We start from the raw sequence: 25,866 nt of genomic DNA, 5'->3' as shown, positions 1-25,866 counted from the left end.
GGGCTCAGTAACCCTAGTGCCATGCGAGACTTCATGGCCGCATGTGACTACTGCCTCTCCGATTACTCCGATGGTGGCCACAGCCTCGACGACGAGGACTTTGGCCCAAGTCGCGAATGTTTCCATGTCGATCTAGGGGGTCTCGACGAAGGCAACCACCTTGGTATGCCGGAGGACGGCGATCTCCCTAGGCATGCGCCTCGCGTTGACATCCTTCAGGAGCTAGCTGTGGTCCCAGTCCCTGCGGGGGGTCAGGACACACAGCTCGAGCTAATCCGCGAGATGCAGGCCAGGCTCGACGAGGAAGCAGGGCAACTTGTGCAGCTCCGGCAGAACATCGGGCAGGAGTGGGCAGGCCGAGCACCAGCCGGAGAAGCGCGTCATCTGGCTCAGGACGTCCAGCACCGCATCGCTGACGATGCCAGGGCAAGGCTGCCCCCGGCTTCCAGTGGGGTCGACCAGAACCTGGTTGCAGCAGCAATACTACTCCGAGCGATGCCAGAGCCATCCACCACCGAGGGGCGGCGTATCCAGGGAGAACTTAAGAATCTCCTGGAGGATGCCGCGGTCCGACGGGCCAAAAGCTCTGCCTCCCGAAGGCAAGGGTACCCCCCGGAGCATCGCGCCGCGACTTCCCGATTCATGCAGGAAGCCTCGGTCCACACCGGGCGCACGTGGGACGCAACGCCTGCAGCCCCAGGTCGCCTTGGCAACGAGCACCACCACCGCGACCGTCGAGCCCACCTCGACGAGAATGTGCGCCGAGGCTACCACCCCAGGCGTGGGGGACGCTACGACAGCGGGGAGGATCGGAGTCCCTCGCCCGAACCACCCGGTCCGCAAGCTTTCAGTCGGGCCATACGACGGGCGCCGTTCCTGCCCCGGTTCCGAGCCCCGACTACCATCACCAAGTACTCGGGGGAAACAAGGCCGGAACTGTGGCTTGCGGACTACCGGCTGGCCTGCCAGCTGGGTGGAACGGACGATGACAACCTCATCATCCGCAACCTCCCCCTGTTCCTCTCCGACGCCGCCCGAGTCTGGCTGGAGCATCTGTCTCCTGTGCAGATCTCCAACTGGGACGACCTGGTCAAAGCCTTCGCCGGCAACTTCCAGGGCACATATGTGCGCCCTGGGAACTCCTGGGATCTCTGAAGCTGCCGCCAGCAGCCGGGAGAATCCCTGCGGGAATACATACGACGATTTTTGAAGCAGCGCACTGAGCTGCCCAACATCATCGACTCAGATGTCATTGGCGCGTTCCTCGCCGGCACCACTTGCTGCGACTTGGTGAGCAAGCTGGGTCGCAAGACTCCCACCAGGGCAAGCGAGCTAATGGACATCACCACCAAGTTCGCCTCTGGTCAGGAGGCGGTCGAGGCCATCTTCCAGAAGGACAAGCAGCCTCAGGGACGCCAGCAGGAAGACGTCCCCGAGGCGTCCGCTCAGCGCGGCACAAAGAAGAAGGGCAAGAAGAAGTCGCAAGCGAAACGTGATGCCGCCGACGCAGATCTTGTCGCCGCCGCCGAGCACAGGAACCCTCGGAAGCCTCCTGGAGGCGCCAACCTGTTTGACAAGATGCTCAAGGAGTCGTGCCCCTATCATCAGGGTCCCGTCAAACACACCCTTGAGGAGTGCGTCATGCTTCGGCACTACTTCCATAAGGCCGGGCCCCCGACGGAAGGTGGCAAAGGCCATGACAACGACAAAAAGGAGGGCCACAAGGCAGAGGAGTTCCCCGAAGTCTGCGACTGCTTCATGATCTACGGTGGGCAAGTGGCGAACGCCTCGGCTCGGCACCGCAAGCAGGAACGCCGGGAGGTCTGCTCGGTGAAGGTGGCGGCGCCAGTCTACCTAGACTGGTCCGACAAGCCCATCACCTTCGACCAAGGCGACCACCCCGACCGCGTGCCGAGCCCAGGGAAGTACCCGCTCGTCGTCGATCCCGTCATCGGCAACGTCAGGCTTACCAAGGTCCTCATGGACGGAGGCAGCAGCCTCAACATCATCTACGCTGAGACCCTCGAGCTCTTGTAGATCGATCTGTCCACGACCGGGCCGGTGCGGCGCCCTTTCACGGGATCATCCCTGGGAAGCGCGTCCAACCCCTTGGGCAACTCGATCTGCCCGTCTGCTTCGGGACTCCCTCCAACTTCCGAAAGGAAACCCTCACGTTCGAGGTGGTCGGGTTCCGAGGAACCTACCACGCAGTGCTGGGGAGACCATGCTACGCCAAGTTCATGGCCGTCCCCAACTACACCTACCTCAAGTTCAAGATGCCAGGCCCCAACGGGGTCATCACCGTCGGATCCATGTACCGACACGCGTACGAATGCGACGTGGAGTGCGTGGAGTACGCTGAGGCCCTCGCCGAATCTGAGGCCCTCATCGCCGGCCTGAAGAGCCTCTCCAAGGAGGCGCCAGATGCGAAGCGCCACGCCGGCAACTTCGAGCCAGCTGAGGCGGTTAAGTCCGTCCCTCTCGACCCCAGCAACGACGCCTCCAAGCAAGTCCGGATCGGCTCTGAGCTCGACCCCAAATAGGAAGCAGTGCTCGTCAACTTTCTCCGCGCAAACGCCGAGGTTTTTGCATGGAGTCCCTCGGACATGCCTGGCATACCGAGGGATGTCGCCGAGCACTCGCTGGATATCCGAGCTGGAGCCCGACCCGTGAAGCAGCCTCTGCGCCGATTCGACGAAGAAAAGCGCAGGGCCATAGGCGAGGAGATCCACAAGCTGATGGCTGCAGGGTTCATCAAAGAGGTATTCCATCCCGAATGGCTAGCCAACCCTGTGCTTGTGAAAAAGAAAGGCGGGAAATGGAGGATGTGTGTAGACTACACTGGTCTAAACAAAGCATGTCCGAAAATTCCCTACCCTCTGCCTCGCATCGAACAAATCGTGGATTCCACTGCTGGGTGCGAAACCCTGTCGTTCCTCGATGCCTACTCAGGGTATCACCAAATCAGGATGAAAGAGTCCGACCAGCTCGTGACTTCTTTCACCACACCTTTTGGCATGTACTGCTATATTACTATGCCATTTGGTTTGAGGAATGCAGGCGCGACATACCAAAGGTGCATGAACCACGTGTTCGGAGAGCACATTGGCCGAACGGTCGAGGCTTATGTCGATGACATCGTAGTCAAGACGAGAAAAGCCTCCGACCTCCTCACTGACCTTGAAACGACATTCAAGTGTCTCAAGGCGAAAGGCGTAAAACTCAATCCCAAGAAGTGTGTCTTCGGAGTCCCTCGAGGCATGCTCCTAGGGTTCATCGTCTCCGAGTGGGGCATCGAGGCCAACCCGGAGAAAATCGCGGCCATCACCAACATGGGGCCTATCAAGGACTTGAAAGGAGTACAGAGGGTCATGGGATGTCTTGCGGCTCTGAGCCGCTTCATCTCGCGCCTTGGCGAAAGAGGCCTACCCTTGTACCGCCTCTTAAGGAAGACCAAGCGCTTCACTTGGACCCCCGAGGCTGAGGAAGCCCTCGGGAACTTAAAGGCGCTCCTTACAAGCGCGCCCATCTTGGTGCCCCCCGCTGCCGGAGAAGCCCTCTTGATCTACATAGCCGCAACCACTTAGGTGGTCAGTGCCGCGATCGTAGTCGAGAGACGAGAAGAAGGGCATGCATTGCCCGTCCAGAGGCCGGTCTACTTCATCAGTGAAGTACTGTCCGAGACCAAAATCCGCTACCCGCAAATTCAGAAGCTACTGTACGCGGTAATTCTGACGCGGCGAAAGTTGCGACACTACTTCGAGTCTCATCCGGTGACTGTGGTGTCATCCTTCCCCCTGGGGGAGATCATCCAGTGCCGAGAGGCCTCAGGTAGGATTGCAAAGTGGGCGGTGGAGATCATGGGAGAGACAATCTCGTTCGCTCCTCGGAAGGCCATCAAGTCCCAAGTCTTGGCGGACTTTGTGGCTGAATGGGTCGACACCCAGCTTCCAGCAGCTCCGATCCAACCGGAACTCTAGACCATGTATTCCGACGGGTCGCTGATGAAAACAGGAGCGGGCGTGGGCCTGCTCTTCATCTCACCCCTCGGGAAGCACCTCCGCTACGTGCTGCGCCTCCATTTCCCGGCGTCAAACAACGTGGACGAGTACGAGGCCCTGGTTAACGGGTTGCGCATCGCCATCGAGCTAGGGGTTCGGCGCCTCGACGCTCGTGGCGACTCGCAGCTTGTCATCGACCAAGTCATGAAGAACTCCCATTGCCACGACCCAAAGATGGAAGCCTACTGCGACAAGGTTCGGCGCCTGGAAGACAAGTTCTACGGGCTCGAGCTCAACCACGTCGCTCGATGATACAACAAGACTGCGAACGAGCTGGCTAAAATAGCCTCGGGGCGGACAACGGTTCCCCTGGACGTCTTCTCCCGAGACCTACATCAACCCTCCGTCAAGACCGACGACACGCCCGAGCCCGAGGCACCCTCGACCGCCGAGGGTGAGGCACTAGGCGTCGAGGAAGAGCGGAATGGGGTCATGCCTAATCGAAACTGGCAGACCTCGTACCTGCAATATCTCCACCGAGGAGAGCTACCCCTCGACAGAGCCGAAGCTCGGCGACTGGCGCGACGCGCCAGGTCGTTCGTCTTGCTGGGTGATGAAAAGGAGGTCTACCACCGCAGCCCCTCAGGCATCCTCCAGCGATGCATATCCATCGCCGAAGGTCAGGAGCTATTGCGAGAAATACACTCGGGGGCTTGCGGTCATCACGCAGCACCTCGAGCCCTCGTTGGAAACGCCTTCCGACAAGGTTTCTACTGGCCAACCGCGGTGGCCGACGCCACTAGGATTGTACGCACCTGCCAAGGGTGTCAATTCTACGCAAGGCAGACACACCTGCCCGCTCAGGCCCTGCAAACAATACCCATCACCTGGTCGTTTGTTGTGTGGGGTCTGGACCTCGTCGGTCCCTTGCAGAAGGCACCCGGGGGCTTCACGCACCTGCTGGTCGCTATCGACAAATTCTCCAAGTGGATTGAGGTCCGACCCCTAAACAGCATCAGGTCCGAATAGGCGGTGGCGTTCTTCACCAACATCATCCATTGCTTTGGGGTCCCGAATTCCATCATCACCGACAATGGCACCCAGTTCACTGGCAGAAAGTTCCTGGACTTCTACTAGGACCACCACATCCAGGTGGACTGGGCTGTCGTAGCTCACCCCATGACGAATGGGCAGGTAGAGCGTGCCAACGACATGATTCTACAGGGACTTAAGCCGAGGATCTACAACGACCTCAACAAGTTCGGCAAGCGATGGATGAAGGAACTCCCCTCGGTGGTCTGGAGTCTAAGGACTACGCAAGCCGAGCCACGGGCTTCACACCGTTCTTTCTAGTCTATGGGGCCGAGGCTATCTTGCCCACGGACTTAGAATACGGCTCCCCGAGGACAAGGGTGTACGACGACCGAAGCAACCAGACCAGCCGAGAAGACTCACTGGACCAGCAGGAAGAGGCTCGGGACATGGCCTTACTACACTTAGCACGGTATCAACAGTCTCTGCGACGCTACCACGCCAGAGGGGTTCGGTCCCGAGACCTCCAGGTGGGGGACATGGTGCTTCGGCTATGACAAGACGCCTGAGGGCGCCACAAGCTCACACCTCCCTGGGAAGGGTCGTTCATCATCGCCAAGATTTTGAAGCCCGGAACATACAAGCTGGCCAACAGTCAGGGCGAGGTCTACAGCAACGCCTGGAACATCCGACAGCTATGTCGCTTTTACCCTTAAGATGTTTTCAAGTCGTTCATATGCCTCGTTCTCTTTACATGCACAAATAGAGTCTAACCGTCAAGGAAGGGTCAGCCTTGCCTCGGCAAAGCCCGACCCTCCCTCGGGGGCTAGAAGGGGGGAACCCCCTCTGCATCAAAATTTTCCTCGGAAAAAGTCTTCTACCAAAATGACTTTCGTGTTTCCCGGCTATATCAGTAACAGAACCCCGCGAAACGAATAAGAGCGCATGTAAGCGGCAAGGCCGACCGAGCCGAGGGACTCCTATGCCTCCGGGATACGGATACCTCACTCGTCACCTTTCGCGAAAAATAACTCTTACTCGGATAAGCGATTCTGCTACTGACGAACAAGTTCGGATACTCGAAACGGGAGGAAAAGAAACGCAGCTTTGTAACTGTCGGCGTTTCGAGACCGGGGGGTCCCTAAGCCGACGAGTGAATGTCGCTGCGTGCCCCAGCCCAGATGGGTCGAGCGCGTGGGCGAGCGCGAAGGGGGGAAGCGAAGGTGGCCGGAGACGGGCGTGAGAGAGGTGGAAATCCCGCGGCCTTCGTGTTCGTCCCGCGCCCAGGTCGGGTGCGCTTGCAGTAGGGGGTTACAAGCGTCCACGCGGGTGAGGGAAGCGAGCGGCCCCAAGAGAGCGCCTGTCCCGTCCTCGTCCCCGCGCGGCCAACCCTCTCTAAGAGGGCCCTGGTCCTTCCTTTTATAGGCGTAAGGAGAGGATCCAGGTGTACAATGGGGGTGTAGCAGAGTGCTACGTGTCTAGCGGGGGAGAGCTAGCGCCCTAAGTACATGCCGATGTGGCAGCCGGAGAGATCTTGGCACCCAGCTGGTGTGATGTCGTGGCCGTCGGAGGAGCGACGGAGCCTGGCGGAGGGACAGCTGTCGGAGCGGTTGAGTCCTTGCTGACGTCCTCCTGCTTCCGTAAGAGAGCTGAGAGCCGCCGTCGTCACAGAGCATGCGGGGCGCCATCATTGCCTATCTGGCGGGGCTAGCCAGATGGGACACCGGTCTTGTTCTCTGCGGCCCGAGTCGGCTCGGGGTAGGGTGATGATGGCGCTTCCTGTTGACATGGCTGGCCTGCGCCCTAGGTTGGGCGTCGTGGAGGCTCCTCCGAAGCCGAGGTCGAGTCTGTCTTCCGTGGCCGAGGCCGAGTCCGAGCCCCTGGGTCGGGCGAGGCGGAGGTTGTTTGGCAGAGGCCAGGGCGGAGTCCGAGCCCTGGGGTCGGGCGAAGCGGATTTCGTCGTCTTCTGGGGCTGAGCCCGAGTCCGAGCCCTGAGGTCGGGCGGAGCGGAGTTCGCTGTCTTCCGGGACTTAGCCCGAGTCCGAGCCCTGGGGTCGGGCGGAGTGGAGTTCGCCGTCTTCCGGGACTTAGCCCGAGTCCGAGCCCTGGGGTCGGGCGGAGCGGAGTTCGCCGTCTTCCGGGACTTAGCCCGAGTCCGAGCCCTGGGGTCGGGCGGAGCGGAGTTCGCCGTCTTCCGGGACTTAGCCCGAGTCCAAGCCCTGGGGTCGGGCGGAGCGGAGTTCGCCGTCTTCCGGGACTTAGCCCGAGTCCGAGCCCTGGGGTCGGGCGGAGCGGAGCTTCCTATGGTGCCTTTGGCAGGACCTGACTGCCTGTCAGTCTCACTCTGTCAAGTGGCACTGCAGTCGGAGTGGCGCAGGCGGCGCTGTCCCTCTGTCAGGCCGGTCAGTGAAGCGGCGAAGTGACGGCGGTCACTTCGGCTCTGCCGGGGGGCGTGCGTCAGGATAAAGGTGTCAGGCCACCTTTGCGTTAAATGCTCCTGCGATTCGGTCGGTCGGTGCGGCGATTTAGTCAGGGTTGCTTCTTAGCGAAGGCAGGGCCTCGGGCGAGCCGGAGATGTGTCCGCCGTTGGAGGGGGGCCTCGGGCGAGACGGAAATCCCTCGGGGTCGGCTGCCCTTGTCCGAGGCTAGGCTCGGGCGAGGCATGATCGAGTCGCTCGTATGGACTGATCCCTGACTTAATCGCACCCATCAGGCCTTTGCAGCTTTATGCTGATGGGGGTTACCAGCTGAGAATTAGGAGTCTTGAGGGTACCCCTAATTATGGTCCCCGACAGTAGCCCCCGAGCCTCGAAGGGAGTGCTAGCACTCGCTTGGAGGCTTTCGTCGCACTTTTTTGCAAGGGGACCAGCCTTTCTCGGTTGCATTTTGTTCCGGTGGGTGCGCGCGAGCGCACCCGCCGGGTGTAGCCCCCGAGGCCTCGGAGGAGTGGTTTCACTCCTTCGAGGTCTTAATGCCTTGCGTAATGCTTCGGCTGGTCTGGTTGTTCCCTCATGCGAACTGGCCGTAGCCCGGGTGCACGGTCGGGGCCCAAGTTCTCGGGCTGGTATGTTGATGCTGTCAACGGTTCGGCCGGAGCCTGGTTTGCGAGAGCAGCCCCCGAGCCTCCGCACAGGGCGAGAGGACGATCAGGGACAGACTCGGCTTTTTACATACGCCCCTGCGTCGCCTTTCCGCAAGGAGGAGGGGGGGAAAGCGCGATGTTACCCTCGATGGGCGCCGAACATGGTGTCTCCGGTGAGCTGTAAGCGGGTAATCCGAGTGGACGTCCGTGCCCCGTTCGTTAGGGGTCAGCTAGGGGCCCAGAGGCACGCCCAAAAGTACCTGCGGGTGATCTGCCGGACCCGGTCCCCTGGCGACGGGGTCCGAGGGCTCGATGCCTCCCTCCGATGGGATTCCGTTACAAGATCGTTCCCGCTGGTCTCGGAAATGTCCTAGGGTACCTCGGGAGCGCAGCCCGAGCCTTGGTTATGTATCGAACGTACCCCTGGTCATCCCTCGCTCGGCGTCTGAGGCGGCTGTGAACCCTTCGGGGGCCAGCCTTCGAACCCCTGATCAGTAATGGGCGCGGAGCCCGAGTAGCCTGAGGCGGCCGTGGAACCCTTCGGGGGGCCAGCCTTCGAACCTCTGACCAGTAGTGGGTGTAGGGCCCACGCGATCTGAGGCGGCTGTTGGAACCCTTCGGGGGGCCAGCCTTCGAACCCCTGATCAGTAAGGAGGCTCGGAGCCTGGTTCCTTCACGGGGAAGGGCCCTTTTCGGGGTATCCCCCTTTCCCGGTCCCTGTTGCAAGAGATAGAGAAAGAGGAAAAAACGGAAAAGGGTACGAAATCGAACGACGCGGCGTACCTTTTTTGGCGCGGTTATTACGGCGAAGGCGAAGCGTCGCCCGCTTCTCCTGCCAGAAGCGCCGCCTGTCCTGCCGCGGAGTTAATGCGACGGGGCGAGTGGTTGGCGGGGCGGCCGTTGCTCGTGCGCGAGCCGTTCGAGGAACGGATCACGGGCGCGTTGTCTTCACGCCGTGAGAGGAGGTTCTCTTGCTGCCCCCGGATGGGACGTGAGCCTGGCTGACGACGTGACCGCTGTTCCCGCCCGCCAGCCACCGTCATTACTGCCAGCCCACTTTCGATTGCATTGACCGCCGCGCCAGGCTAGCGCTGCTGGGTCGTGTGCCTGGTCACCTCGAGTCGCGGTGTTGGTTCCGCAACCGAAGAGGCGCGGTGGTGGCGCAAGTGGCGATGCAGTTGCTTGCATGCAGCATCCGGCGCGCCGGTTGCATGACGCGTGGGCCTGGGCCTCCAGGCTGGGCGCGTTGGGAGTCGGAGAAGCGCGTCCACTTGGCGCGGTTGCATGCCGCCTGCATGGCTGCCTGCCTCTTTCGCCCGTTGGTCTGGGCAAAGGTGGAGGGTCACTTGTAACCGTCGGGCGGTCGCGTGCACCACGCGCGGCGGTTTGGCTTCTTCTGCTCCGAGCCGGTTTGCATGACATGCGGGACCCAGCCCCCGCGCCGCAGGGGAGGGCCTTGGAGCGTGTTGGAGAAGACTCAGCCCGTGACGTCTGGGAGCGCGAGTAGGGAGAGTTGCCTTTAAAAGGAGGGCGACCCCTTTCGGAAGGCGACCATGTCTTCTCGCTCCCTTATGCATCGCGTCTCTCCACCTTCCAAGCCCCCGGATGGGGGATACCCGCCGTCTTTTCGCCTCATCGTTGGAGGAACGCAACTCCGTGGGAGTTGGTACCTTTCAGCCATCGTTCGGCTTCAAGGATTTTCATCATGCAGCCCGGCTGCACCCCTCCACCGGCGGTCACCCAAGATGGTGACCTCCGGCTTGATGGTGGGGGAAAGCGAGCCGGGCTGCGGCCTCTGCCCCTCCCTCAGCCTCAAGGATTTTCATCACCAGGGCTGGGGAGGGGAGTGTGCCGAGTTGGGGTCGGCCCCTGCGTGGGCGGCGGCCCGCTCCTTCACTCAATGATCGGAGGGAAGGGCGGTCGTCGTCCGTGGCGCCGGCAGCTGCACCGTGCCTGGCTCTCGGACGCGAGTGGCTTCGGAGCCGCTCGCGGCGCCGGCGTCTGCCACGGCAGCTTGAAGAGGTTCTTCCGCCAGCGAGATAGCCGAGGCCGGCCACGGACCGACCTCCAACTCTACGGCCTTCTGCCCGTCCTTGCCTTACGAGTTTGGGCATGGGCGGGGGCCTCCTGGCAGCGGCATCCGCCCTGAGGTCAGTGCTGCCGCTGTTCGGCCCCCCAAAGCAGAAGTCGTCGTCGTCGCTGCTGCTGGAGCAGGTGACGGCGTGCCGTTCGTCGGTCTTCTGTTGCTCCGCAGGCCTTCCCCATGGAGTGGGGTTGTTCGTACCTACGGAGGGGGAACCGGAGTTCCGTTTGTAATGGCACTTTGAATGCCAGTGTTTTTGTTCATTATGGCTGTCGAGGCCTGAACATGTATGTAATTTTGGCACGGAGCCGTGTTTTTTCCTCATTTTCGAGCACTAAGACTCGCCTATTGATTATCTGAACCGCTTCACCAAGCATGAGTCGCCCCGTGTCAAGGTGACGAGTGAGGTATCCGTATCTCGGAGGCGTAGGAGTCCCTCGGCTCGATCGGCCTTGTTCTCTGAGGCTCCTCTAGCTTAGTTAAAGAGACCCCTTGGCCGCTCTTCGATGAGCCGAGGCCAGGGGTAGCGATATCAGCATGAAAAGAGGCGGAGTTGGCTCGAAAATGAAAACCTGGTTGGCCGGAGCCTAGCCGGGTTGTCCGTTAGCGGGACCGACGCCGGAGTTGATCAGCCGAGGCCTCGGGTCGGGCTGGCGCCCTTGGAAGATGGTTGGCCGAGGCCCCAGAGGTGACCGGCCGAGCCGCCTGCTCGGGCCGGATTCCCGGAGAAGACCCTGGCGGCGATGGCCCGGGCGTGGCGATGACGTCGTCCTTCGGAGTGGAGGTCTTCGGACCGCGTCGCCGTCCAAGGCTAGGTCGAACCTCGCCGAAGTTGTCGTCGATGCTGAGGGTGCTGCTGCCCCCTTCCAGTGTCAAGACCCGAGCCTGCAGGATCAGATAGTCTTGTAGCATGTGCCTTCTGCGGCCGCCGAGGCCAGAATACACACCCTCGCTGTGTTGTAAAGCTGCGTCTCCTTTCCTCTTGTTTCGAGGATCTGGACTTTTTTGTCGGTAACAGGGATGTTTGTGCGAGCGAGAGTTGCTTCTCGCGGAAGGTGATGAGTGAGGTACCCGTATCCGGAGGCATGGGAGTCCCTCGGCTCAGTCGGCCTTGCCGCTTACACGCACTTTCACCCGTCCATGAGGCCCTGTCACCGACTCAGTCGAGAAGGCTCGAAGGGTCGCTTTGGCAGAAGAGCTTCTGAACGTGAAGACTTGTTCGGTCCGCGGAATCACTTTATCCGAGCGCGAGTTACTTATCGCAGAAGGTGATGAGTGAGGTATCCGTATCCTGGAGGCGTAGGAGTCCCTTGGCTCGGTCAGCCTTGGCTGCTTATGTGTACTCCGTCGTTTTCAGGATCCACTTTTCGAAGTAGTCAGAAAGCACGAAAGATATTCTGGCAAAAGAGACCTTTTTTTGAGGAAAATTTCGACGCAGAGGGGGTTCCCCCCCTTTTAGCCCCCAAGGGAGGGTCGGGCTTTGCCGAGGCGAGGCCGACCCTTCCTTGATGACTAAACTTTGCGTGGGTGCGAGGTATATGAACAACTTGAAAACATCTTAAGGGTAGAAGCGACGTAGCTGTTGGATGTTCCAAGCGTTGTCGTAGACCTCGCCTTGACTGTTGGCCAGCTTGTACGTTCCGGGCTTCAGAACTTTGGCGATGACGAAGGGCCCCTCCCAGGGGGGCGTGAGCTTGTGCCTCCCTCGGGCGTCTTGCCGCAGCCGAAGCACCAGGTCGCCCACCTGGAGGTCTCGGGGCCGGACCCCTCGGGCGTGGTAGCGTCGCAGGGACTGCTGGTACCGCGCCGAGTGTAGTAAGGCCTTGTCCCAAGCTTCTTCCAGCTGGTCCAGCGAGTCTTCTCGGCTAACTTGGTTGCTTTGATCGCTGTAGGCCCTTGTCCTCGGGGAGCCGTATTCCAGGTCAGTGGGCAAGACGGCCTCGGCCCCGTAGACCAGGAAGAACGGTGTGAAACCCATGGCTCGGCTCGGCGTTGTCCTCAGGCTCCAGACCACCGAGGGAATTTCCTTCATCCATCGCTTGCCGAACTTGTTGAGGTCGTTGTAAATCCGAGGCTTGAGCCCTTGTAGAATCATGCCGTTGGCACGCTCTACTTTCCCATTCGACATGGGATGAGCCACGGCGGCCCAGTCCACCCGGATGTGGTGATCCTCGCAGAAGTCCAAGAATTTTCTGCCGGTGAACTGGGTACCGTTGTCGGTGATGATGGAGTTCGAGACCCTGAAGCGATGGATGATGTTGGTGAAGAACGTCACCGCTTGCTCGGACCTGATGCTGTTCAGAGGTCGGACCTCGATCCACTTGGAGAATTTGTCGATGGCGACCAGTAGGTGCGTGTAGCCCCCGGGCGCCTTCTGCAAGGGGCCGACGAGGTCCAGACCCCACACAGCAAAGGGCCAGGTGATGGGTATCGTCTGTAGAGCCTGAGCGGGCAGGTGGGTCTGCTTCGCATAGAATTGGCACCCTTCGCAGGTGCGGACAATTCTAGTGGCGTCAGCCACCGCCGTTGGCCAGTAGAAGCCTTGCCGGAAAGCATTCCCGACAAGGGCTCGAGGCGCTGCGTGATGGCCGCAAGCCCCCGAGTGTATCTCTTGCAGGAGTTCCTGACCTTCGGTGATGGAGATGCATCGCTGGAGGATGCCCGAGGGGCTGCGGTGGTAGAGCTCCTTCTCATCGCCCAGCAAGACGAACGACTTGGCGCGTCGCGCTACCCGCCGAGCCTCGGCTCGGTCGAGGGGTAGCTCTCCTTGGCGGAGATATTGCAGGTACGGGGTCTGCCAATTTCAATCAGGTGTGGCCCCGCTCCACTCCTCCTCGACGTGCAGTGCCTCGCCCTCGGAGGCTGAGGGTACCTCGGGCTGAACCGAGGGCGCCTCGGGCCGAGCTAAGGGTGCCTCGGGCTGTGTCGAGGGTACCTCGGGCTCGGGCGAGTCGTCGATCTTGACGGAGGGTTGATGCAGATCCCGGGAGAAGACGTCCGGGGGAACCGTTGTTCGCCCTGAGGCTATTTTTGCCAGCTCGTCCGCAGTCTCGTTGTAGCGCCGAGCGATGTGGTTAAGCTCGAGCCCGTAGAACTTGTCTTCCAGGCGCCAAACCTCATCGCAGTAGGCCTCCATCTTCGGGTCGCGGCAGTGGGAGTTCTTCATGACTTGGTCGATGACGAGCTGCGAGTCGCCGCGGGCGTCGAGGCGCCTGACCCCTAGCTCGATGGCGATCCGCAACCCGTTGACCAGAGCCTCGTACTCAGCCACATTGTTGGACGCCGGGAAATGGAGGCGTAGCACATAGCTTAGGTGTTTCCCGAGGGGCGAGATGAAGAGTAGGCCCACGCCGGCTCCCGTCTTCATCAGCGACCCGTCGAAAAACATAGTCCAGAGCTCCGGTTGGATCGGAGCCGTCGGTAGCTGGGTGTCGACCCATTCGGCTACGAAGTCCGCCAATACCTGGGACTTGATGGCCTTCCGAGGGGCGAACGAGATTGTCTCGCCCATGATTTCCACCGCCCACTTTGCAATCCTGCCCGAGGCCTCTCGGCACTGGATGATCTCCCCCAGGGGGAAGGATGACACCACAGTTACCAGATGAGACTCAAAGTAGTGTCGCAACTTCCGCCTCGTCAGGATCACTGCATACAGCAACTTCTGAACTTGTGGGTAGCGGATCTTGGTCTCGGACAGTACCTCGCTGACGAAGTAAACCAGCCTCTGAACGGGCAATGCATGCCCCTCTTCTTGCCTCTCGACCACAATTGCGGCGCTAACCACCTGAGTGGTCGCGGCGACGTAGACCAAGAGGGCTTCTCCATCAGCTGGAGGCACCAAGATAGGCGCCTTTGTGAGGAGCGCCTTCAGGTTCCCGAGAGCTTCCTCGGCCTCAGGGGTCCAAGCGAAGCACTCAGTCTTCCTTAAGAGGCGGTACAGAGGCAGACCTCTTTCGCCGAGGCGTGAGATGAAGCGGCTCAGGGCCGCGAGACATCCCATGACCCTCTGTACGCCTTTTAAGTCCTTGATGGGCCCCATGCTGGTGATGGCTGCGATCTTCTCCGGGTTGGCTTCGATGCCCCGCTCGGAGACGATGAACCCCAAGAGCATGCCCCGGGGCACCCCGAAGACACACTTCTCGGGATTGAGCTTGACGCCTTTCGCTTCTTTTAGCTTGTGGAGCTTCTCGCCTATCACTCTGCGCTTCTCCTTGTCGAATCGGCGCAGAGGCTGCTTGACGGGTCGGGCTCCGGCCCGAATATCCAGCGAGTGCTCGGCGACATCCCTCGGTATGCCGGGCATGTCCGAGGGACTCCACGCAAAGACGTCGGCGTTTGCGCGGAGAAAGTCGATGAGCACTGCTTCCTATTTGGGGTCGAGCCTGGAACCGATCCGGATCTGCTTGGAGGTGTCGCCACTGGGGTCGAGAGGGACGGCCTTGACCATCTCCACTGGCTCAAAGTTGTCGGCATGGCGCTTCACGTCTGGCACCTCTTTGGAGAGGCTTTTCCAGGTCGGCGATGAGGGCCTCGGATTCGGCGAGGGCCTCGGCGTACTCCACGCACTCCACGTCGCATTCGAACGCGTGTTTGTACATGGGGCCGACGGTGATGACCCCGTTGGGGCCCGGCATCTTGAGCTTCAGGCAGGTGTAGTTGGGGACGGCCATGAACTTCGCGTAGCATGGCCTCCCCAGTACCGCGTGGTAGGTTCCTCTGAACCCGACCACCTCGAACGTCAGAGTCTCCCTTCGGAAGTTGGAGGGCATTCCGAAGCAGATGGGAAGGTCGAGTCGTCCGAGGGGCTGGACGCGCTTCCCGGGAATGATCCCGTGGAAGGGCGCAGCGCCTGCTCGGACGGAGGACAGATCGACGCGCAGGAGCCTGAGGGTCTCGGCGTAGATGATGTTGAGGCAGCTGCCCCCGTCCATCAGGACCTTGGTGAGCCTGACGTCGCCGACGATGGGGTCGACGACGAGCGGGTATTTCCCCGGGCTCGGCACGTGGTCGGGGTGGTCAGCTTGGTCGAAGGCGATGGGCTTGTCGGACCAGTCTAGGTAGACTGGCGCCGCCACCTTCACCGAGCAGACCTCCCGGCGCTCTTGCTTGCGATGCCGAGCCGAGGCGTTCGCCGCATGCCCACCGTAGATCATGAAGCAGTCGCGGACCTCGGGGAACTCTCCTGCTTGGTGATCTTCCTTCTTGTCGTCGTCGCGGGCCCTGCCACCCTCCGCGGGTGGCCCGGCCCTGTGGAAGTGGCGCCGAAGCATGACGCACTCCTCAAGGGTGTGCTTGACAGGCCCCTAATGATAAGGGCACGGCTCCTTGAGCATCTTGTCGAAGAGGTTGGCACCTTCGGGGGGCTTCCGAGGGTTCTTGTACTCGGCGGCGGCGACAAGGTCCGTGTCGGCGGCGTCGCGTTTCGCTTGCGACTTCTTCTTGCCTTTCTTCTTGGCGCCGCGCAGAGTAGACGCCTCGGGAGCATCTTCCGATGGGCGGCCCTGGGGCTGCTTGTCCTTTCGGAAGATAGCCTCGACCGCCTCCTGGCCAGAGGCGAACTTGGTGGCGATGTCCATCAGCTCGCTCGCCCTGGTGGGGGTCTTGCGACCCAACTTACTCACCAGGTCACGGCAGGTGGTGCCGGCAAGGAACGCGCCGATGACATCCGAGTCGGTGATGTTGGGCAGCTCGGTGCGCTGCTTCGAGAATCGCCGGATGTAGTCCCGGAGAGACTCTCTCGGCTGCTGCCGGCAGCTTCGGAGGTCCCAGGAATTCCCGGGGCGCACGTACGTGCCCTGGAAATAGCCGGCGAAGGCTTGGACCAAGTCATCCCAGTTGGAGATCTGCCCCGGAGGCAGGTGCTCCAACCAGGCGCGAGCGGTGTCGGAGAGGAACAGGGGGAGGTTGCGGATGATGAGGTTGTCGTCGTCCGTTCCACCCAGTTGGCAGGCCAGGCGGTAGTCCGCGAGCCACAGTTCCGGTCTCGTTTCCCCCGAGTACTTTGTGATAGTAGTCGGGGGTCGGAACCGGGTCGGGAACGGCGCCCGTCGGATGGCCCGGCTGAAGGCCTGCGGACCGGGTGGTTCGGGCGAGGGACTCCGATCCTCCCCGCTGTCGTAGCGTCCCCCACGCCTGGGGTGGTAACCTCGGCGCACCCTCTCGTCGAGGTGGGCCCGACGGTCGCGATGATGGTGCTCGTTGCCGAGGTGGCCCGGGACCGCAGGCGCGGTGTTGCGCGTGCGCCCGGTGTAGACCGAGGCTTCCCGCATGAATCGGGAAGTCGCGGCATGAGGTTCCGAGGGGTATCCCTGCCTTCGGGAGGCAGAGCTCTCGGCCCGTCGGACCGCAGCGCCTTCCAGGAGATTCTTGAGCTCTCCCTGGATTCGCCGACCCTCGGTGGTTGATGGCTCCGGCATCGCGCGGAGAAGCATCGCTGCTGCAGCCAGGTTCTGACCGACCCCACTGGATGCGGGTGGTGGCCTGAGCCTGACACCATCGGCGACGCGGTGTTGGAGACCCTGGGGCAGGTGACGTATTTCTCCGGCCGGGGGTTGGCTCGCCCATGCCTGCCCGACGTCCCGGTGGATCGGCTCAAGCGCTCCTGCTCCCTCGTCGAGCCTGGCCTGCGCCCCACGGACCTGCTCGAGCTGTGGGTCATGACCCCCCGTCGGAACGGGGACCACAGCTAGCTCCCGCGGGATGTCAGCGCGAGGCACCGGCCTAGGGAGATCACCGTCCTCCGGCATGCCGAGATGATTGCCTTCGGAGGGATCCCCTAGCTCGACGTGGAAACATTCGCGGCTTGGGCCGCAGTCCTCGTCGTCGAGGCTGCGGCTACCGTCGGAACAATCGGAGAGGCAGTAGTCACATGCGGTCATGAAGTCCCGCATGGCACTGGGGTTGCCAAATCCAGAGAAATCCCAACAGATGTTGGGGTCGTCATCTTCCTCAGACCCAGAGGGCCCGTAGGTCGAGACGTCCGTCAGCCGGTCCCAAGGTGACCGCATGCGAAACCCCAGAGGGGTTGCACTCGCCTCTACGAGAGCGCCCGCCAAAGCAAGGTCGCTAGGCGGGTTGAGGCTGAGTCGAAATGACGTAGGATGGGAATCGGTGGGTACCTTTTGGTCGACGAGCAGCGACATAGTCTCGTCGGGGACTGATTGCACTGCCGTCTCAGGTACGAGGGCGACGTCTTGCAAGCTCTCCGCAAGCGCGCTGGCGTCGTCCGCTTGCTCGGGGTTGGCGTGTCGCAGGGAAACGGCGCTCGCCTTCGTCTCAAACGCGAGGTCGACGCCCGACGCGCCCCCCGTTGGAGCGCTGGGGACGTCGACTCGCTCGACAGCCGACGAGGCACAGCCTCCTGCTTGGCCTTGGTCGCCCCGCCTCCTCCTCCGATGGCGGGGGAGAGGACGGGGCGAGCTCGAATGTTGTTCTTCCACCACGCGGGGAAGACGTCGTTGATTCCGCCGCCGGCGGGCGGACTGTCGGCCGCCATTGTCGTTGTCGCGCGGCGGTGGAAGGAGTATCATGTCGTAGCTACCGTCGAAGGACATGAACTCGAGACTCCCGAAACGGAGCACCGTCCCGGGCCGGAGAGGTTGCTGGAGACTGCCCATCTGGAGCTCGACGGGAAGCTGTTCGTCAACACGCAGCAGGCCCCTACCTGGCGCGCCAACTGTCGGCACTTCGAGACCGGGGGTCCCTAAGCCGACGAGTGAATGTCGCTGCGTGCCCCAGCCCAGATGGGTCGAGCGCGTGGGCGAGCGCGAAGGGGGGAAGCGAAGGTGGCCGGAGACGGGCGTGAGAGAGGTGGAAATCCCGCGGCCTTCGTGTTCGTCCCACGCCCAGGTCGGGTGCGCTTGCAGTAGGGGGTTACAAGCATCCACGCGGGTGAGGGAAGCGAGCGGCCCCAAGAGAGCGCCTGTCCCGTCCTCGTCCCCGCACGGCCCACCCTCTCTAAGAAGGCCCTGGTCCTTCCTTTTATAGGCGTAAGGAGAGGATCCAGGTGTACAATGGGGGTGTAGCAGAGTGCTACGTGTCTAGCGGGGGAGAGCTAGCGCCCTAAGTACATGCCGATGTGGCAGCCGGAGAGATCTTGGCACCCAGCTGGTGTGATGTCGTGGCCGTCGGAGGAGCGACGGAGCCTGGCGGAGGGACAGCTGTCGGAGCGGTTGAGTCCTTGCTGACGTCCTCCTGCTTCCGTAAGAGAGCTGAGAGCCGCCGTCGTCACAGAGCATGCGGGGCGCCATCATTGCCTATCTGGCGGGGCTAGCCAGATGGGACACCGGTCTTGTTCTCTGCGGCCCGAGTCGGCTCGGGGTAGGGTGATGATGGCGCTTCCTGTTGACGTGGCTGGCCTGCGCCCTAGGTTGGGCGTCGTGGAGGCTCCTCCGAAGCCGAGGTCGAGTCTGTCTTCCGTGGCCGAGGCCGAGTCCGAGCCCCTGGGTCGGGCGAGGCGGAGGTTGTTCGGCAGAGGCCAGGGCAGAGTCCGAGCCCTGGGGTCGGGCGAAGCGGAGTTCGTCGTCTTCTGGGGCTGAGCCCGAGTCCGAGCCCTGGGGTCGGGCGGAGCGGAGTTCGCCGTCTTCCGGGACTTAGCCCGAGTCCGAGCCCTGGGGTCGGGCGGAGCGGAGTTCGCCGTCTTTCGGGACTTAGCCCGAGTCCGAGCCCTGGGGTCGGGCGGAGCGGAGTTCGCCGTCTTCCGGGACTTAGCCCGAGTCCGAGCCCTGGGGTCGGGCGGAGCGGAGTTCGCCGTCTTCCGGGACTTAGCCCGAGTCCGAGCCCTGGGGTCGGGCGGAGCGGAGCTTCCTATGGTGCCTTTGGCAGGACCTGACTGCCTGTCAGTCTCACTCTGTCAAGTGGCACTGCAGTCGGAGTGGCGCAGGCGGCGCTGTCCCTCTGTCAGGCCGGTCAGTGAAGCGGCGAAGTGACGGCGGTCACTTCGGCTCTGCCGGGGGGCGTGCGTCAGGATAAAGGTGTCAGGCCACCTTTGCGTTAAATGCTCCTGCGATTCGGTCGGTCGGTGCGGCGATTTAGTCAGGGTTGCTTCTTAGCGAAGGCAGGGCCTCGGGCGAGCCGGAGATGTGTCCGCCGTTGGAGGGGGGCCTCGGGCGAGACGGAAATCCCTCGGGGTCGGCTGCCCTTGTCCGAGGCTAGGCTCGGGCGAGGCATGATCGAGTCGCTCGTATGGACTGATCCCTGACTTAATCGCACCCATCAGGCCTTTGCAGCTTTATGCTGATGGGGGTTACCAGCTGAGAATTAGGAGTCTTGAGGGTACCCCTAATTATGGTCCCCGACAGTAACACGACGACAAAGTGTTCAAGCCTCGGCGGCCACGAAAGACACATACATGTTCAAAACAAACTGCTCTGGCAGAATCAGGCATCGCCCGGGGGAGGAGCAGCACCCTCGGCTTCGTCTCCACCCTCAGTGCCGTTTCCACCCTCGGCGAGATCCGCCCCGGCCTCGGACGGCGACGCAAGCGGAAGGATTTCCACCTGGAAGGAGGACGACAGCACCGCGCTTGGGCCCACGGCGGCCACGTCAAGCCTCTGAACTTCGGCCAGGGCAGCTTCATCTTCGTCGGGAAGATAGTACCCCTCGCTGACCCGCTCCAGATCCACATCGTAGTGGGAAGCGAGCACGGCGAAGGCCCGCCTAACGCCGTGATACAGCGCCTCGCGGAGTCTGCCGCGCACATGGCCACCCAAGGCCTGCATGCGACTCTGGGGGAGCTTCTCGAGGGGACGTCGTCAAGACCAAAGACCTGGCAGAAGGCTGAGATAGCTTCGGACATGGCCACGCGGTCGGTCTCCTTCTGCTCAGCCGCCTGGGCAAGTGCCTTGGCGGACTCGTTGAGGGCAGACTCGAACTCTGCAAACAGCCAAAACAAAATTCTTCAAACATGAGTTGAAGAATGAAGCTGAATCAAAATCTCAAAGCAGCCAAGACATACCTTCAGCCCGGGCACGCTGCTCCGAGGCTATGGCTTGGGCGGACTGAGCAGACCCGACGACCACGGCTAGGTCCGCCGCAAGGGCTCCGGCCCAAGCAGACGCCTCGGCTAGCTGGCCTCCAAGGGCCTCAGCCCGACTTTCAGCCTCGGCAGCCTGGCTCCGAGATTGGTCCCGCTCACCGATGACCTGGCCAAGCTTCAACTGCCGCCGATGCGCCTCTGCGCGTGCCGCCGCTGCCTCTACCCCAAGCTCGTCACAGAGCAACCGAAGGTCCGCCGCCTCGGCGCTCCGTTGGGAGAGGCGCTCGGTAGCCTCGGCAAGCGCGGCCCTCAGGAACCGCAGGAACCCCAGACGTCGGCCTCGCGACGGATGAACGACGACTTGGCGGTACTCAGATCCGTCAAATCCTAAGGAAAGGAAGCAGCGCGTCACAAAGAATGCCCTGGTCACGTGAAAGGTATGCCTGAAATCCTTACCTGGAGGATCCTGGGAACGTTCCTGGAAAGGACCTCCATGGTCGACCGAAGCGACCCCATCGCTGCCTCGGCACACTCACGGAGCTCGTCCTGAGACTGCTTCTCTCGCTCATCGTCAAGAACGAAGAGGGGTTTCAAGGCACCACGGGTCCAGAACCGGAGCGCCTGCCCACGCCGCTCATTGGGATCGCGCCGCGCGAGGACGAGGTCGCCGCTCCCCAGGACGGGCCGCGGTTCTGCGCCCCCCTCCTCCAAGGCACCGGCACCCCCTGCAGTCGGCGCATCGGGTACCTCCTTGACTAAGGGGGCAGGCTTCCGATCACCGGCCTCGAGTAGCAGCGCCTCAGCCATCTCAGCATTGGCGGCGACGGGTGGCTCCACGGCCTGAACGGCAACAGCCTCGGCAGAGGCCGGCACCGGCAACACGTCAGGTGGGCTCAAGGCCGCGGCCGCGCCAGCAGTCTCCCTCGACACGACGGCCGCCTCGACGGAGGGGTCAGCCTGGGGAGCTCGCCCCACGGCAACTCATGCCGCCTGAGCCCCCTGCTTGGGGGCATCTTGTGTGGAGGCCAGCCGGCCGGCGTGGCCCGGTGCGGCACCGGCTGCGGAAGCCGGCACCACCTTAAGGGCCTTCCTGGGAGCCAGCCCGGTCGAACCGTGCCTCCATTTGCTGGGAGGAAAAGGAAAAGCAGGATCAGGACACACGAAGAAGGAGCCGGGACAGAGGTATCCTCAGATACTTACCCACTCCGGACCAAGGCTAATCGTGCCTGCGGGGAGGCCCTCGGCCCCCGCAGGCGCTGCCAGGGTTTGCCCCGCTGCCGGCTTCGGCACCATCCCCGCCTCGGGCGCCCGGGGCGTCGAAGGGACGATCCGCCCAGGCGCAGTCACGACGACCTGAGGATCAACCTCTTGTGCGGTCGGCACGGGCGACTGCTCTTGGGGGACAGGTGGGTCAGCTTGACTCCCCGGGGTCACCTCAACTACCTCAGCCAAGGGGTCAAGTACCCCCTCGACCTGCCCCTGTTCTTTGGACCGGGACCCTGATGTCCCAGCCCCGGATACCGACAGCGCCAGCCCACTCGGGAGCTGGCTCGACGACCCCCGGCCCAGCCTCAGATCCGGGCTGAGACCAAGGCGGGTCGCCATGTCATCGTCTTCGTCATCATCGTCGTCGTCAGGCGTCTCCGGCGACGGCTCCCTCGGGAGCCCGTCCTTCTCCTGCCTCCGACGGCGCCTCTCCAAGGCGTCCCGAGCCCGCGTCCGCTCGCGAGCTCGAGCCTTTTTCGCGTCCTTCTTCTCCTTCTTCTTCTCCACTGCGACCCCCGTGCGGCTCGGTCCACCGTGTCCTCCGGGACCGGTGGCAGGGAAGGCTTCTGACACCCCACCTCCTGGAGACGGACGGAAATCTCGACTGTGAGAACCAGAGGCAATCTATCACAAGAAAGAAGAAGGAGCGGACACTCACCAGAGACATGCACCCGCGCTCGGGACGCATCAAGGGCTGAGTAAGGGCGCCGGCGTCCAGCCTCCCTACCGTGCCAGCTACCCGCCTGTGGAGGTCATCGACGGAGAGGGGGACCGAGGACATCTGCGAACCCTCCAAGTCGACCCCCGGCATCATCTCCGAAAGCCGCAACCGCCGCTCTGTCAAGGGAAGCACCCTCCAACGATGGATGGCGGCAACCACCCCCGCGGCGGTAAGCCCTCCGTCTTGCAGCTCCTGCAAGGCCTCCAGAAGGGGCTGGAGATTCTTCTGTTTCTCGCGCGCGGCCCCGTAGCGCCAGTTGCTGCCGGCGGCAGTCACCACTCGTTGAGAAAACGACGGGAGCCTCCCATCGTCGTTCCGGAGGTAAAACCACCGGCGCTGCCACCCCTTGTTTGAAGACACAAGGATGGCGGGGATGTACTGTTGCGCGCGTGCCTGCCTCAACTGGAGGATGCAGCCACCGGCCCGCACCGCCATGCAGACTCTCTTTTCCCCCGTCATCGAGGCGAAAGGCTCCACGGAGAAGAGATGGGTCCACAGATCCCAGTGGGGGTCAATCCCCAAAAATCCTTCGCAAACCGCCGCGAAGACGGCCGCTTGTGCGATGGAGTTGGGGTTGAGATTGTGCAGCTCCACCCCGTAGAAATGCAGGATCGCCCGCATGAAACAGCTCGCTGGCACTCCAAACCCCCGCTCATGGAAGGGGATAAAGCTGACCACGTACCCCGGCGGCGGAGTCGGGTCGGCCTCGCTCGGGGCCATCCACTCCGGTTGCAGCCCACCGGAGAGGGGACGGAGCAAACCATTGGCAACAAGGGCCTCCAGATCCTCCACGACGACGGTGGAGGAAGGCCACGGGTCACGCGGCGGAACGACGGTTACCCGGTCGGCCATCACCAAGCGAAGGGGGTGGCGGCGGAGCGGACAAGGTGCGTGGTTTCCTTTCTCTGGCTATTCCCTTGGGTTGCGAAAACCAAAGCAGGAGGCGAGCAGCAGAGTAAAGAACCACCACCAGTCCCTCTTCCGGATATATAAAGGCCCGGGCAAGACCCGTTCAACACTTCGCCCGAACCCGCCGCGAAATTCAAACTCGAAGGCGAAACGCCCGTTCCTCGAACGACTCGCGCACGCACAACGGCTGCCCCGCGAACCACCCGTCCCGTCGCATTAACTCCGCGGCAGGGCAGGCGACACCTTTGGCAGGCGAAGCGGGCGACGCTTCACCTCCGCCATGATGACCGCGTCAAAAAAGGTGTGCCACGTCGTTTAAATTCGTATCCTTTTCCTCTTCCCCTTTCTCTCTCTTACTACAGGGACCGGGAAAGGGGATACTCCGAAAGGGATCCTTCTCCGCGAAGGAAGCGGGCCCCGAGCCCTCCTACTGATCAAGGGTTCGAAGGCTGGCCCCTCGGAAGGGTTCGACAGCCACCCCAGAGCACTCGAGCTTCAGGCTCATTACTGATCAGAGGTTCGAAGGCTGGCCCCTCGGAAGGGTTCGACAGCCGCCTCAGAGCACTCGGGCTCCGCGCCCACTACTGGTCAGAGGTTCGAAGGTTGGCCCCTCGGAAGGGTTCGACAGCCGCCTCAGGCCACTCGGGCTCCGCGCCCACTACTGATCAGGGGTTCGAAGGCTGGCCCCCCGAAGGGTTCAACAGCCGCCTCAGAACACGCAGAGCGAGGGATGACTCTGGGTACGTCCGATACATGGCCGAGGCTCGGGCTACGCTCCCGAGGTACCCTAGGACATTTCCGAGACCAGCAGGAGCGATTCTGTAACGGAATCCCATCAGAGGGAGGCATCGAGCCCTCGGACCCTATCAAACGGGACCGGGTCCGGCAAATCACCTGCAGGTACTTTTGGAGCGCGCCTCTGGGCCACTAGCCGACCCTTATCGAACTGCGCACAGGCGTCCACTCGGATCACCCGTTAGCAACTCACTGGAGACACCATGTTCGGCGCCCTCCTAGGGCAACATGGCGCTTTCCCCTCCTCCTCCTTGTGGAAAGGCGACGAAGGGGCATATGATAAAAGCCGAGTCCGTCCTTGACCGTCCTCTCGCTCTGTGCAGAGGCTCGGGGGCTGCTCTCGCAAACCCGGCTCCGGCCAAACCGTTGACAGCGTCAACATACCAGCCCGAGAACTCGGAACCTGACCATGCACCCGGGCTACGATCAGATCGCATGAGGGAACAACCAGACCGGCCGAGGTGTCACGAAAGGCACTAAGACCTCGGAGGAGTCAAACCACTCCTCCGAGGCCTCGGGGGCTACACCCGGCGGGTGCGCTCGCGCGCACCACCAGAACAGAATGTAACCGAGAAAGGCCGGTCCCCTTGCAAAAAAGTGCGATAAAGCCTCCAAGCGAGTACCAACACTCCCTTTGAGGCTCGGGGGCTACTGTCGGGGACCATAATTAGGGGTACCCCAAGACTCCTAAACTCGACTGGTAACCACCATCAGCACAAGCTGCAAAGGCCCGATGGGCGCAATTCAGGTCAAGGCTTCGTCCACTCAAGGGACACGATCTCGCCTCGCCCGAGCCCAGCCTCGGGCAGGAACAGTAGACCCAGGCGGATTCACGCCTCGCCCGAGGGCCTCCTCAAGCAACGGGCGCACCTTCGACTCGTCCGAGACCCAGTTCGGGCAGGCTTCGTAGTGAAGCAACCTTGGTCGGATCGCCACGCCAACCGACCATATCGCAGGAGCATTCAATGCAAGGATCACCTGACACCTTATCCTGACGCGCGTTCCTCAGTCGACAGGGTCGAAGTGACCGCAGTCATTTTGCCCCTCCACTGACTGACCTGACAGGAAAACAGCGTCGCCTGCCCTGCTCCGACTGCTGTGCCACCCGCCAGGGTGAGGCTGACAGCAGCCGAGTCCAGTCTCAGGCGCCATAGGAAGCTCCGCTTCGCCCGACCCCAGGGCTCGGCCCCCGCCTCGACCTCGGAAGACGGTCTCCGCCTCGCCCGACCCCAGGGCTCGGACTCAGCCTCGACGTCGGAAGACGGTCTCCGCCTCGCTCGACCCCAGGGCTCGGACTCAGCCTCGACCTCGGAGGAGTCACCGCCCCGCCCGACCTTGGGCTCGGACTGACCACGCTACAAGGGGGTACATCATTACCCTACCCCTAGCTAGCTCAGGCTACGGGGAACAAGATCGGCGTCCCATCTGGCTCGCCCCGGTAAACAAGTAATGATGGCACCCCGCGTGCTCCCATGACGACGGCGGTTCTGAGCACCCTACGGAAGCAAGGAGACGTCAGCAAGGACCCGACAGCCCCGACAGCTGTGCTTCTACAGGGCTCAAGCGCTCCTCCGACGGCCACGACATCACATGCACAGGGCACTAACACCTCTCCGACAGCCACGTCGGCATGTACATAGGGCTCTGGCTCCTCTCTGCTAGACACGTTAGCATATTGCTACACTCCCCATTGTACACCTGGGCCCTCTCCTTACATTTATAAAAGGAAGGTCTAGGGCCCTCGTACGAGAAGGTGGCCGCGCAGGAGAACGGGCTGACGAACAGGCTCTCTCCCTCTCTCGCGAACTCTTGTAACCCCCTAATGCAAGCGCATCCGCCCTGGGCGCAGGATAACACGAGTCGCGGTTCCCCTTTTTTCCCCATGTGTTCTATCTCGCGCCGACCCATCTGGGCTGGGACACGCAGCGACAATTTACTCGTCGGTCCAGGGACCCCCCGGGGTCGAAACGCCGACAGTTATTAGGCAAAAAACTTCGTCCA

This window comes from Zea mays, chromosome 8 (genome assembly GCF_902167145.1).
Source record: "Zea mays cultivar B73 chromosome 8, Zm-B73-REFERENCE-NAM-5.0, whole genome shotgun sequence".
Taxonomy (NCBI): domain Eukaryota; kingdom Viridiplantae; phylum Streptophyta; class Magnoliopsida; order Poales; family Poaceae; genus Zea; species Zea mays.
Note: the sequence above shows the minus strand (reverse complement) of the source record.